Here is a 12,919-nt window from a genome sequence, read left to right on the forward strand (position 1 = left end):
AAAGAAGGGCCCCAGCCCCTGGGGTCTTCCTCCCAAACCCATACCCCAGTTCCATCATGAGAAAACATACAAAGCCCAACAGAAGGACAATCTACAAAGTACCTCAAAACTTATCAAGGTCATTAAAACCAAGATGTGACAACTAAACGCAACGGGGGTCCTAGGTCAGAAACAGGACGCTAATGGAAAAACTGGGGCAATCTGAATAAAGTCTGCCGTTCAGTTGGCAGTATTGTACCAATGATAATTTACTGATTTTGACCAATATACCATGGTTCCGTAAGCCATTAGCTGGCACTGGGGCAAACTGGGTGAAAGGTCTACTGTCTTTGCAACTTTTCTGTAAATCTAAAACTATTCCATAATATTTTTAAAAACTTTCTTTTAAAGGTAAATATTCAGATGCATTAATTTGAGCTGATATTTTAGCTATTTTATCACAGAAAAACCAACTTAACTTTCATAATCAAGTAGTTGTGTGTGTGTCTGTGTGTACTGTTGTGTGGGGTTTTTTTTTTTGTTTTTTTTGTTTTTGCTTTTTTGAGAGGATTTTTTTTAGTTAGTCTTTTAAAGTACTTTTATCTATGGGAAGTGGATGTGGCTCAGGCGACTGGGCTCCTGCCTACCACATGGGTGGTTGCTGGTTCAGATCCGGGTGCCTCCTAAAGAAGACAGTGAGCTGGCGCCACGGGCAGTTGCAGCAAGCTGACACAAGATACACAAGAAGGAAAAAACATAATGAGAGACTCAACAAAGCAGGGAGCAGAGGTTCCCAGTGCCTCCTAAAGAAGATAGATGACGTGACCGGCAGGTGTGGCGAACTGACGCAACAAGAGACACATGGAGGAAAAACATGAGAGACACAACAAAGCAGAGAGCAGAGGTGGCTCAAGTGATTAGGCACCTCCCTCCCACATCAGAGGTCCTGGGTTAGGCTCCCAGTGCCTCCTAAAGAAACAAGGAAGGCAAACAGACACAGCAAGTGAAAAACAACAAGGGAGCAGGAGAAATAAATCTTTAAAAAAAAAAAAAAAGGTATTTTTATCTAAAAGCAAAGGTTGAGACAGAAAGAACTGAATCTCAGACACACACGTCAAAGTCTGGGGACAAGAGCCCCACCCAAGGTTGCCTGATGGGGCCAATGTTTTATGGTCAATTTCATGTGTCCTAGAAAAACAAAAGGCATACTTCTTTTCTGTAGACCAAATATCAGGTAATGCTAGTGTTTGAAATCTCATTTTTCCAAAACCACAAAAATTTCTACAATTGTTTCCTTGCTGCAAACCATTTAAGTAGTGTAATAATAAATTAGCTTAAATGATTTTTTTTAATTTAAAAAGTTGCTGCTGCTCTTAAAAACGAAGGTCTTTGCTCTATTTCATGCAAAGATTAGGCCCAGCAGAGCTTAGATAGGCGAGGCCCTGGAAGGTCAACTCAGGGAAGATCCTCAAAAGAGCGGGAGGAAGGGAGGCGGAGGAAGGGTGGAGGGGTGGAGGGGAGGAGGGGAGGAGGGGAGGAGGGGAGGAGGGGAGGAGGGAAGGAGGGGAGGAGGGGAGGAGGAGAGAGCTGGCTTGGCCTGGAGCATCGCCATGGACTTCAGGTCCTCCAGAAGGTCATGATGAGAGGACATGGACCCAAAATGTTTTCTCTAGGTTTCTAAATATATTAAGTCTCTACCTAATTATATTGTTCATAAACTGCTTTAGGGATGTGCTGCCTTTTCAATGCAATTGCTACTTTGAGAGCAGGAACATTTTTTAGAGGCAGAAAGAGAACTTCAAGCTTCTGCACCACCACCTACTCTTGTGTCTCAATCTCCCGCCCTTGTTTTTCCCTCCCTGAAAATGGAGGGGGCTAATGTCACCAGACTATCTATCAGAGGGTTTGTGCAGATAGAGTCTGGAAGCACTCAGAAAGCTCCTGGTATTTGGAAAACAGACGAGCACTAGTGTTCATTTCCTAAGGAACCCTGCCCCCTGCCCCTCACAACTCTGGGGGATGAAAACACTGTCCCCTTCTCAGCACATTCTAGCGCTACCTGCAGCGCAGGGAGAATGGTAGGAAACACAATGCTGACACCTGGTCAGGTGTGAATGTTCAGGGGCCAACTCTCCTCCAATTTGTAGTAAACCTGACCTGCTAAGTTTAAGGCCTTAGGTGTATCTAGAATTAGGGAAAGTTGTTTTGTTTCAAATGTCCACCAACCCCAAGAAATTTAATCCAAGTTGCAAAAACTAATCTGATGTACAATATGGACTTTGAAAACACGCTAAAAGAAATAAGGCAGGCACTAAAAGACAAATCTTGTACGATTCCACTTCCATGAAATACCTAGACTAGGCAAATTGATAGCCACAGACAGCAGATGAGAGGTTACCAGTGGTGGGGGAAGGGGGAGTGGGGAGTTACTGCTTACTGGGTAGAGAGTTACTGTTTGGGGTGATGCAAACACTTTGGAAGTAGACAGTAGTGGTGGTCGCACTGCATTGTGAATCTAATTGTACACTAAATGGTTAACTCCATTTATTTTTCTTTCAGAAGGTACAGGGGATTGAACCCAGGACATTGTACATGGGAAGCAGGCACTCAACCACTGAGCAGCATCATCCACTCCCTGGGAAATTTTACATTGTATAATAAAAAACAAAAACATAAGCTCATGTAAAATATTTCTTATTACAAGTCTCCAAGTAAAAACTAAAACCAAGATGCACAGGACACCCCCGGGAGAGGCGGCACCCCCCTACCCTCTCCTGCGTGGCTTCCCAGCCTCCCCTGCAGCAGCTTTCAGGGGTTTGGTCAGTGGAGCCACTGTGGAGGCCAGAGTGGGGGAAGAGTGGAAAGCCGGGTGTTCCCTGCCTGTGCTCCTCTCTGGCTTCCAGCTTGTGGGTACCCCCACAGGACCTGGCCCTCGGAAGCCCTGCCCCCCACCTCCCCACCAGCTCAGGTACCTCCCATCCCCCCTAGCTCTGGGTAGCATGAAGTTCCTGGTTTGCCTTCTCAGCACTCCTATCACGCTGTAACCAGTTCCCTTGATCCAATTCCTTGTTTTCACATGTACAGAGCCTGCTCCTCAAAGCCTGGCTGGGGAGGGGAGCTTGTCAGCAACGCAGGTCCCGCTCCGACTTTCTGTGTGGGAATCTGCGCCTTAGCAAGATCCCAGCAAGCCCTGTGCACGGGCAGTTTGGGAAGAACTACTAGAGAGCTCTCTGCTTCTCAGAGGTGCCTAGATTGCCATGTTCTTCAAGGCCTTAAAAGGTGGTAATTAGAACAGTTAACGTTTACTAAGTGCTGAGACCACGTGCCAGGCACTGATCTAAGGGCTTTCCAGGTATTATTTCGTGCAGTTCCCCCCAGGAGCCCATGTGTTAGATACTACAGTCATTTCCACACCAGAGTGGCCAGACCGACAAATGACAGAGCCGGCACTCACCCCAAGTCACCAATCTCAGAGCTCATGGGCTGCAGTTTTCAAGCAGTCTTCAGCAGGTGCAGATTTTGAGCCTCTGGAGAGTCATGAATCCAATACAGTAGGCTGAGACAAGCATGAAAAACATGGACTACAATGAACACAGGCTGGTATTTTATTTCAGAAAGAGTGCCAAGAAAATCCAATGGGAAAAGAACAGTCTTTTTGAGGAATACTAGTAGATTAGGGAATCAACAGATGCATCTGGAACCTGGCAAAATGCCAGCATATCCACAAGATGGCAGCTGGAAGAACCTTGAGAGAGCCCCCATTTGGGACAGGATTTCCTCCAGAATCAAGTAGAAGCCCCAGATGTTCTCCAAGGGACTTATTGGGCCCTCGGGGTGGGGTGGGGGGGTGTTAAGGGGTGGGATAATCAATCAAAACAGCAAACAACTTGGATTCCTCCCCCAACATCAACAAAGGGGCAGAATAATGAATGGTTTAAAGAGCAAGCAGGAACTCCAAATCACCCATTCTTGCCCTTTCTTCCCCCGCCTGGATCAGCACACAAGTAAATCTGGGGACCTGTCGTCTACAAATCAGCCCGCTTCATCTCTTTTCAGTCCCTTTCCTCTCTACCTGGGACCCACAATCTGTTGTTTTTTCCCTTTTCTCTTCTCTCAGTTCCTTAATAAATTACTGTCCTAACTAAACTGGCTTGCACTTGAAATTCATTTTTTGTAGCTCAATCAAGAACCTTGAGAAAATCCAGCAACACTTAACAAACGCTGCTCAGACAACTGGATGTCCATAGGCCAAAAAACTAAGTTGGACCCCTACCTCACACCACATACAAAAGTTACCTCAAAATGGATCAAAGACCTAAATGTAAGAATAAAAATTATAAAACTCTTAGAAGTAAACATGGGAATACATCTTTGTGACCTTGACTTAAACCAGGGGTCCTTTTTGTTTTTTTGTTGTTGTTTCACAGACCCTTTGCCAGTCAAGTGAAAACCAAGAACCCCTTACTAAGTCCACACTGTAGTGTTTATTTAATAAATATATCACACCCTCACCAACACGTCCCCACAGAATGTTTTTTTGAATTTCAAACTCATGGACTCCTTGTTAAGAACCCCTGACTTAGACAATAATTTTTTTAGATATAATAGAAACACAAACCATCAAAGAGAAAATAAATTGGGCATCATTAAAATTCAAAATTTTGTGCTTCAAGGGACATCATCAAAAGGGTGAAAAGATAACTCAGAATTGGAGGAAATTTTTGAAATCATATATATGATAAGGGGCTTGTATCAGAATATATAAAGAATTCTTGCAACTCAATTTTTAAAATGACAAATTCCCACTTAAAAATGGACAGAGGAGTGGTGAGCTGGCCCACATGCAGTGCTGCCGCACGCAAGGAGTGCCGTGCCATACAGGGGTGTTCCCCACATAGGGGAGCCCCACGCGCAAGGAGTGCACCCTGCAAGGAGAGCTACCCCGCATGAAAAAAGTGCAGCCTGCCCAGGAGTGGCACTGCACACATGGAGAACTGACACAGCAAGATGATGCAACAACAAAAAAAGTGACAGTTTCCCAGTGCCACATGACAAGAATGCAAGTGGACACAGAACACATAGCGAGTGGACACAGAGAGCAAACAACGGGGAGGAGGAAGGGGAGAGAAATAAATTTAAAAAAAGGACAGAGGGGAGAGTGATTTTTGGTGTGTCAGCATTAGGAGCTCCACTGACCCATTCTCCAGTGAAATTGGTGAATATTACTTTTAAAATAGCAATTTAAAGTCTCTGGGGGGAGAGTATGAACAACAGGGTAAACTATTATCCATGTGGTGCAGCAGTGCTCCAAAATGTGTTCGCTGAGTGCAATGAGTGTGCCACAATGATGGGGGAGGTTGTTGGTGTGGGAAGAGTGGGGTGGGGGGGTGGAGGGTATATGGAAACCTCTTATGTTTTTTAATGTAACATTTTTTGTGATGTATGTATCTTCAAAAACATAAAATTTACAAAAATGATGGGGCTGGGGAGGTAGGGAGTGGGTTATATGGGAATCTCTTATGTTTTTCAATGTAATACTCTTTGTGATCTATTAACTTAATTTTTAAAAAGTGCAAAAAATAAAATAAAATAAAGTCTCTGGAAATGGCCCTAAGGGCAAACAGCAAATGAAGAAAAATCTACCCAAGAAAATCTATGAAAATTCAGTTAGAAAGCTGAGCCTGCAGCTCCTTCCCTCTCCCAGTTCAGCTAGGTGGAGACTATACTCTAGACGGGGCTACAGCAAAGAGCACCCCCAACCCCTATCCTCCCAAGCTCCCAGTTGGAAGGCTTTCTTCCCAGGAGGTACAAGACCTCAGCATCTCTCACCCTGTCCCCAGCTACCTGTTGCTGAGAAGTCCTAGGCAAGTGGGATTAAGGAGTATGGTCACCTGCTCAACCCTCACTCTTGGAACAGAGGCTCTACCTTGGCCATGGTGGGCTGAGAATCCTGGGGCCTTGAAAGTCCTTTCCTGGACTAAGGAGGCAGTAGCTCCATACCAGGAGAGGCAAGTCAGGTTACTTGTCCACGCCCTCTACTGAGGGCTCAGCTCTTAGAGTGGGGCTATCACTCAGAGAGAAGCTTGCCCCTGTCACCACGCCCAGCTCCAGCCCCCAGGCTCAGACAATTTGCCTGGGGGGAGAAAGAGGCCTTGAGCTCTAATCTCTCCCCAAAGGAACTGACTTCATTTGGAACAAAGCCTAGAAAAATTTAAATTTAGGAGTGCATTCAAAAACAGTGATGTTGTGGAGAAGGGTTCTGGGAAGAGATCCGTGGCTCTAATGAAGATGCAGCCTAGACTACAGGCCAGATAGTTTGCAGGACAGAACAGGAGAACAAGACATTGGGAGGAGCCCTCCTGGCCTCAGACAAATATCAAACACTGACTTCAGATAATATTCCTGGGATGAAGCCACAATCTGATTAGATTGGTTTGTAGGGGAATTTACACCCCCAGGGCATTGTTGTAAATAACAGAGCAATCAGCAGGCAATTAATGGAGTTTACCAGCTGGGTATGGTCAAGGGCAGGGTGACAGGGAGTCCTCCAAGAACCACTGTCCTCCCAGGAGGACCATGGGCATACCCAGAGCTGTGCCTCCCTGAGGAACAGCATCAGAAGCTTAACAAGGTGGAGGGGAACTAGATTTCACTAAAATAATCCAGATAGTCACTAAATAAATAAGCAAATAACAATAATAAACTCTGGAGGAGGAGGACCAATATCCAGAGCAGCTGTAATATATGATCTAAAATGTCCAGTTTCCAACAAAAAAATTATAAGACAAGTAAAGAAATAGGCAAGTATGACCCATACATAAGGGAAAAAAGCAGGCAAGAGAAAGTGTCTGTGGGAGGTAGGATTTAACAGAAAAAGATTTAAAAGGAGCCATTGTAAATGTGCACAAAGCTAATGTTTAAAGAAATAAAGGATGATATAATGAAATGCTGATCAAAGAAAGAGCATCAATAAAGAGACAGAAATTTTTAAAAATAACCAAATGGAAATTCTGGAATTAAAAAGTACAATAATTGAAATAAAAAATTCACTAGAGGGCCTCAACAGGAGATTTGAACTGTCAAAAGAAAGAACTAGTGAATTTGAAGATAGATCAACAGAGATTATGCCAAGCTGAAGAAAAGAGAGAAGAGGCTAAAAACAAAACAAACAACAACAAAAAACAAGAACAGAGACTTATAGAAATGTGGGATACCATTAAGTGCATCAACATATATACAATGGGAGTACCAAAGGGAGAAGAGAAAGGAGAAGAAAAAATATTCATAGCAATAACAGCTGAACACTTCCCAATTTTTTGAAAAACAATAATCCACACCACCGGAAGCTCAACAAACTCCAAGAAGGACAAACACACAGAGACCCACAACAGAAACATAGTAAAAATGCTGATGTCAAAGACAAGGAGAAAATCTTGAAAGCAGCAAAAGAAAATTACCTGTCACTAACAAGGAATCCCAATAATAGCTGACTCTCAGCAGAAACAGTAGAGGCCAGAAGGTAGTTAGAATCAAAGTGCTCAGAGAAAAAAGCTGTCAAATAAGAATCCCTTATCCAGCAAAGAGAAAGTGGAATTATCAGACAGGGTGAGTGGGAAAGTAAAATGGTACAGCCACTTTGGAAACAGGGTGGTGGTTCCTCAAAGGGTTAAACAGAGTTACCATATGACCCAGCAATTCCACTCCTAAGTATCTACCCAAGAGAAATAAAAACACATGTCCACTGAAACACTTGAACATGAATGTTCACAGCAGCATTTTTGTAAGAGTCAAAAAAGTGGAAACAGCCCAAATGTCTGTCAGTGTATGAATGGACAAACAAAATTTGGTATAGTCATACAATGAAATCCTATCTGGCAACAAAATAAATTGAAATACATACGTGCTACAACATGGATGAACCCTGAAATCATTATACTAGTGAAAGAAGGAAGCCAGTCACAAAAGACCACATTTTGTTTTATTCCATTTGTATGACCTATCCAGAATAGGCAAATCTATAGAGATAAGAAGTTGTTTAGTGGTTGTCTAGGGTGGAGGAGGAGTTGGGGGAAATGGGAAAATGACTGCTAATGGGTACAGGGTTTCTTTTTGGGGTGACAAAAACTGACTGTGGTGATGATTGCATGAATATACTAAAAACCATTGCACTGTATACTTTAAAAGGATGAACTGCACAGCAGTGAATTATATCTCAATAAAGGTATTTGCTTTAGTTTGTCATTGCTAAAGCAAATACCAAGCAATGAGTAGGCTTAAACAATGGAAATTCATTGGCTCACGGTTTTGAGGACACAAGTCCAAATCAAGGCATCGCTTTCTTTGTGTTCCGGGGCTGGCTGCGGGTGATTCTTGGTCCTGGGATCCTATCACATGGCAATGCATATGGTGGCCTTTTTTTGGTCTCTCCCTTCTTTACTGGGTTCCATTGACTTTCAGCTTCTAGCTGCTCCCTCTGTGGCATTTTTGTCTCACTCTGACTCTGCTTATAAAGGACTCCAGGAATCTGATTAAAGCCTACCCTGCTTTATTTGGGCCACACCTGAACTGAAGGAACGTCTAGAAGAGCTCTTATTTACAATGGGTCCCCATCCACAGGAATGGATTAAGTTTAAGAGCATGTTTTTCTGGGGTACATAGCTCCAAACCACCAGAGTTCTATATTAAGAAAAAAGCAAATGAAGTCTCTAGTGGTTCTCCAACTCCAGAATACATAACAATCACCCAGATACCTGTCAAAAATGCACAATCCTGGACTACTCTACCTCAAAACCTCTCAGAAAGTCTGGAGAGGGAGCCAGGAATCCACAGACAGTCCCTATTTGATTCTGATGCTTTGAGAAACACCAACAGTGCCATGTCCTCTGAGGAGTTTGCAATTTCTAGTCCATAGGTTGAACAGTTCTTCAGTCACTCCATGATCAGAGGTGGGCATGGCCCAGGTAGTTTCAGACTGAGGAGTCTCTTTCCTGGATTCATTCCTAACCTAGCAATTCATTTTTCAAATGTAAAGGGAAGGGCTGAGAGGCAGTTGTTTTAAGATAAATAATTAAGCCTTAATGTGTGTGTATATATACACATATATAAATTTATGTTTTTTAGCATATTTTTTAGGAGGTACTGGGACTGAATCCTGGACCTTGTACATGTGAAGCAGATGCTCAACTACTGAGCTATACCAGCTCCCCTCTAATGTACATATTTTGAAAATTTTAATTCAGTAAGCATTCACTGAACTAGACTTTTAGAAAGTGAAGAATAAGTGAATTTAAAAGTTCAAGGGATTTAATAGTTGCCTTACTTCCCTTACTCTGCACCCTCTCCCCAACTCCCCACTCTGGTTTGCTATTGCTCTGAGTCTCCAGTCACCCAATTAATCTAGGCAATGGCCATGCTGTTGGTCACCACAAAGGAGACCCTTAAGCATAAAGAGGGCTCAGCATGAACCTGAGAAAGGTTAAGAACTGGCAGGAGGGAAACGGACTTTGGCCCAGTGGTTAGGGCGTCCGTCTACCATATGGGAGGTCCGCGGTTCAAACCCCGGGCCTCCTTGACCCGTGTGCAGCTGGCCATGCGCAGTGCTGATGCGCGCAAGGAGTGCAGTGCCACGCAAGGGTGTCCCCCGCGTGGGGGAGCCCCACGCGCAAGGAGTGCGCCCGTGAGGAAAAGCCGCCCAGCGTGAAATGAAAGAGCAGCCTGCCCAGGAATGGCGCCGCCCACACTTCCCGTGCCGCTGCCGACAACAGAAGCGGACAAAGAAACAAGACGCAGCAAATAGACACCAAGAACAGACAACCAGGGGAGGGGGGGAATTAAATAAATAAATAAATCTTTAAAAAAAAAAAAAAAAAAAAAAAGAACTGGCAGGAGTCTCTTACACCCATAGGGTCTGTGGGAGGTAGAAAAAAAATAAAAAAAAGATGCCCATATCTTAATCCCTGGTACCTGTAACATGTCACTTTACGTGGGAAAGGGAATAAGGTAACAGATGGAATTAACATGGCTAACCAGGAGATTATCCTGGATTATCTGAGAGGGCCCAATCATAACCACAAGGGTCATAATCACAAGGGTCCTTAAAAGTGCAAGAGAGAGGAAGAAGAAACTCAGGGAAAAGGTGTGACGATGGAAGCAGGGTCAGAGCCATGCTAGCTTGATGGAAAGCAGGAGCCAAGGAATGTTGGCGGCCCCTAGAAGCTGGAAAAGGAAAGGAAAAGTCTTCATTTCCAGAGTTTCCAGAAGGAATACACCTTGATTTTAGCTCAGTGAAACCCATGCCAGGCTTCTGACTCCGGAACTGTAAGATTTATGTTGTTTTAAGCAACTACGATTAGGTCACAGCAGCAACAGAATACAGAATACAAGGCCCAATTCCTTGTTGATGGGGTTCTGAGAGCCAACAACCTCGCCCGGCAGCTGATGGAGCACCAGGGTTACCTTTATCTGTAAGGGAGAGAAATATCAATCACAAATCTTTTAAACCTTGCCAGGCTGGTTTCATCTGTGAAGGGGGAAAAGTGGCAAATTTAGCAGGTGTTCTTAACAGCGGACAGGGAAAGGGTGATGAGTCCTTGTTTGTGAACCATCTGGGCTGATTGTGACATCTGCTTCGCAGACAGTCACTGGGCGGGGGAAGGGCCGGTTCATGGCGGGCATGATTGGACTTCTCCGGGAGGGCAGGGGCATTTGTAGGAGCAGGTGCATACTCCTGCAGGAGGATTTTCAAAGCAACAGTGACACCCCCCCAAAAAAGTGAAAACAGCGACTCGAGCATTCAGCGCAGAGCTTCTTTAGGTGGACATCTCATGTGTTGGCACCTCCTTTCCCCTAATCGCCGCGGCTCAGAGACTTAGTTTCACTTTTACTTCTCCTTCACCCAGGGTAATGTGTCATCAAACACCGACTCTGCTGCACCGAAATGGCCCCGCTCCCCGCTCCTGTCCTCCCCACCATGACCATCACCTCCAGAGCACGGCTCTGTGCGCCTTCCCCGCCCCAGTTATCTCCCGTGTCCGAGGCGCTTCCATCCCGCTGCAGGGACTTCCACAGCCTTAAAGGAGGGAGGGGCGGACGCGGCCTGTCAGACCCAGTCCGAGAGGTCGGCGGGTTGGGGGAAGGAGGGGCGGGGAGGGAGGAGGCGAATCACGGGTGAAGGCTCAGGTGACGGCCTGAGGACCCAGACTCAGGGCCCGGGAGGCCCCCCCACCCAGCGCCGGCAGCCCCTGGGACCCCCGGGAGGGTCTTTCCGGGGGCGCGTCCACGCCCCGCTGGAGCCCGTCCTCAACGGGCACCGGCCGGGCGGCGACGGCAGCCGGAACCCCTCTCCTGAGAGGCGCCGCGGCGGGCCCCTCAGCCTCCGCGCCCGGCCCCTCAGCCTCCGCGCCCGGCCGCCGCCTCCGCGCAGCAGTCACCTCATGCCGGGATCACGCCGGGAGCATGCGCAGCACGGCCGGGCCGCTCACACGCAGCTTCGGGTCTTCCCGGCGCGGAGCGGGCGGCGGCTGGGCCAATCGCGCGGAGGGGCGGGCAGGGGGCGGAGCGTGGCCGGGGCTGCCGGTGGGCCCGGGGGCGTGGGCGGGGCGCGCGGCGCGTGTTGGGGCCGCGACCTGGGGTCCCGCTGGGCTTGGGCCCTTCCTGTTCCCGAGCGAGCGCGGGGCGGTGTCGGGCAGCCTTGCGACGCCCGTGATCGCCACAGCGCGGGTCCACCTCCACCCGCGCCCCGGGCGCTGTCCCCAAGCGACGCCTGTGATCGCCACTGCGCGGGTCCGCGTCCACCCGCGCTCCGGGCGCTGTCCCCGAGCATCAGCCGACCGAGTCTCCGCGGGGGAACGTACGAGGGCCCAGGACGAGGCCTCCAGCTGATCAAGGGAAAAAGCACAGGAGTCACCGGCACAAGGGTGAAATTGCGTGTTGGCTTTTTTTTTTTTTTTTTAGCAGTTTTATGGATACATATTCATATACCATAAGTCCATCCAAAGTGTACAATCAGTGCACAATCAGTGCTTTTAGGAGAGTCGGTGTTGTGCATTCATCACCACAAAAGATTTTAGAACAATTTCATTACTCCACAAAGAAAAACTCCTCATCCTTTAGCAGTCACCTCTCAATCCCTCTATCCTTCCCCAGCCCTACGTGACCCCTAATCTAATCCCAACTTCATAAATTGATGCATATTTACACTTTATATAAACAGAATCATATGATATGTAGTACTTTGTCTGGTTTCTTTAATTTAGCATAATGTTTTGTTTTCTTCTTCCGTTTCTTAATACTTAGAAGTCCCCGGTGTTGCCCAGGATCCAACCTGCTGTGCTCTGGCAGGCCTCGCCCATCTTAGTTTAAGTTGTTTTACACGCTGCAGTGCAATTTCACTCTTTGGCCTAATGTGACACGGATTTGGTCACAAGACTTTATGAATTGTGACAGTGAAACAAAAAAGATGTGACTCAAATGCCCATGAAGTGACAAATGGAGAAACAAAACGTGGTCCATCCCTGCGATGGAATATAATTCAGCCACAGAAGGAAGGCAGTACCGATCCATGCTACGACATGGCGTGTTACCGCCTCTCTCCACCCCTCCTCCCCTATCAGCCCCCGCCAGTCATCTCTCCCCACCCCTCCGCCCCTTTCAGCTCTCGCAGTCCTTCCCGCCAGTCCCGCCCATATTGCTAACCTATAATCTGCCCTCCTCCCTAGTAACTGCTTACCTCAGGACTGCCCTTCAGCCTCAGCCTATCCACCACCACCCCATAGCTAGCCCTCCCTATATCTTACTCCTCCCTCTACCCAACCCTATATAACCAAGTGTACTTCTGTAATAAAGCGAACCTGTTCTTGCGCTCAAGCGGTCTCTGTGGTTTTTTCCCGAACCGCGCGTCCCCCACGCCTGGAGAACCGGTGCTCCCCTCGGGCGTAGCCCC

At 46.8% G+C, this 12,919-nt stretch overlaps 2 long non-coding RNA genes across 2 annotated transcripts; one reads left to right on the forward strand and one right to left on the reverse strand.

Annotated features, from left to right (window-relative positions):
* Positions 1-423: 423 nt before the first annotated feature.
* On the reverse strand, positions 424-11,512 carry LOC139437425 (uncharacterized). Its single transcript, XR_011647237.1, has 2 exons — positions 11,409-11,512; positions 424-10,440 (listed from the first exon to the last, which is right to left on the reverse strand). It is a non-coding gene; the product is annotated as an uncharacterized lncRNA (long non-coding RNA).
* A 138-nt stretch (positions 11,513-11,650) lies between these two features.
* Positions 11,651-12,843, forward strand: LOC131275643 (uncharacterized). Its single transcript, XR_009183120.1, has 2 exons — positions 11,651-11,894; positions 12,274-12,843. It is a non-coding gene; the product is annotated as an uncharacterized lncRNA (long non-coding RNA).
* Positions 12,844-12,919: the final 76 nt, after the last annotated feature.

The sequence above is a fragment of the Dasypus novemcinctus genome, chromosome 23 (genome assembly GCF_030445035.2).
Source record: "Dasypus novemcinctus isolate mDasNov1 chromosome 23, mDasNov1.1.hap2, whole genome shotgun sequence".
NCBI classification, from domain to species: domain Eukaryota; kingdom Metazoa; phylum Chordata; class Mammalia; order Cingulata; family Dasypodidae; genus Dasypus; species Dasypus novemcinctus.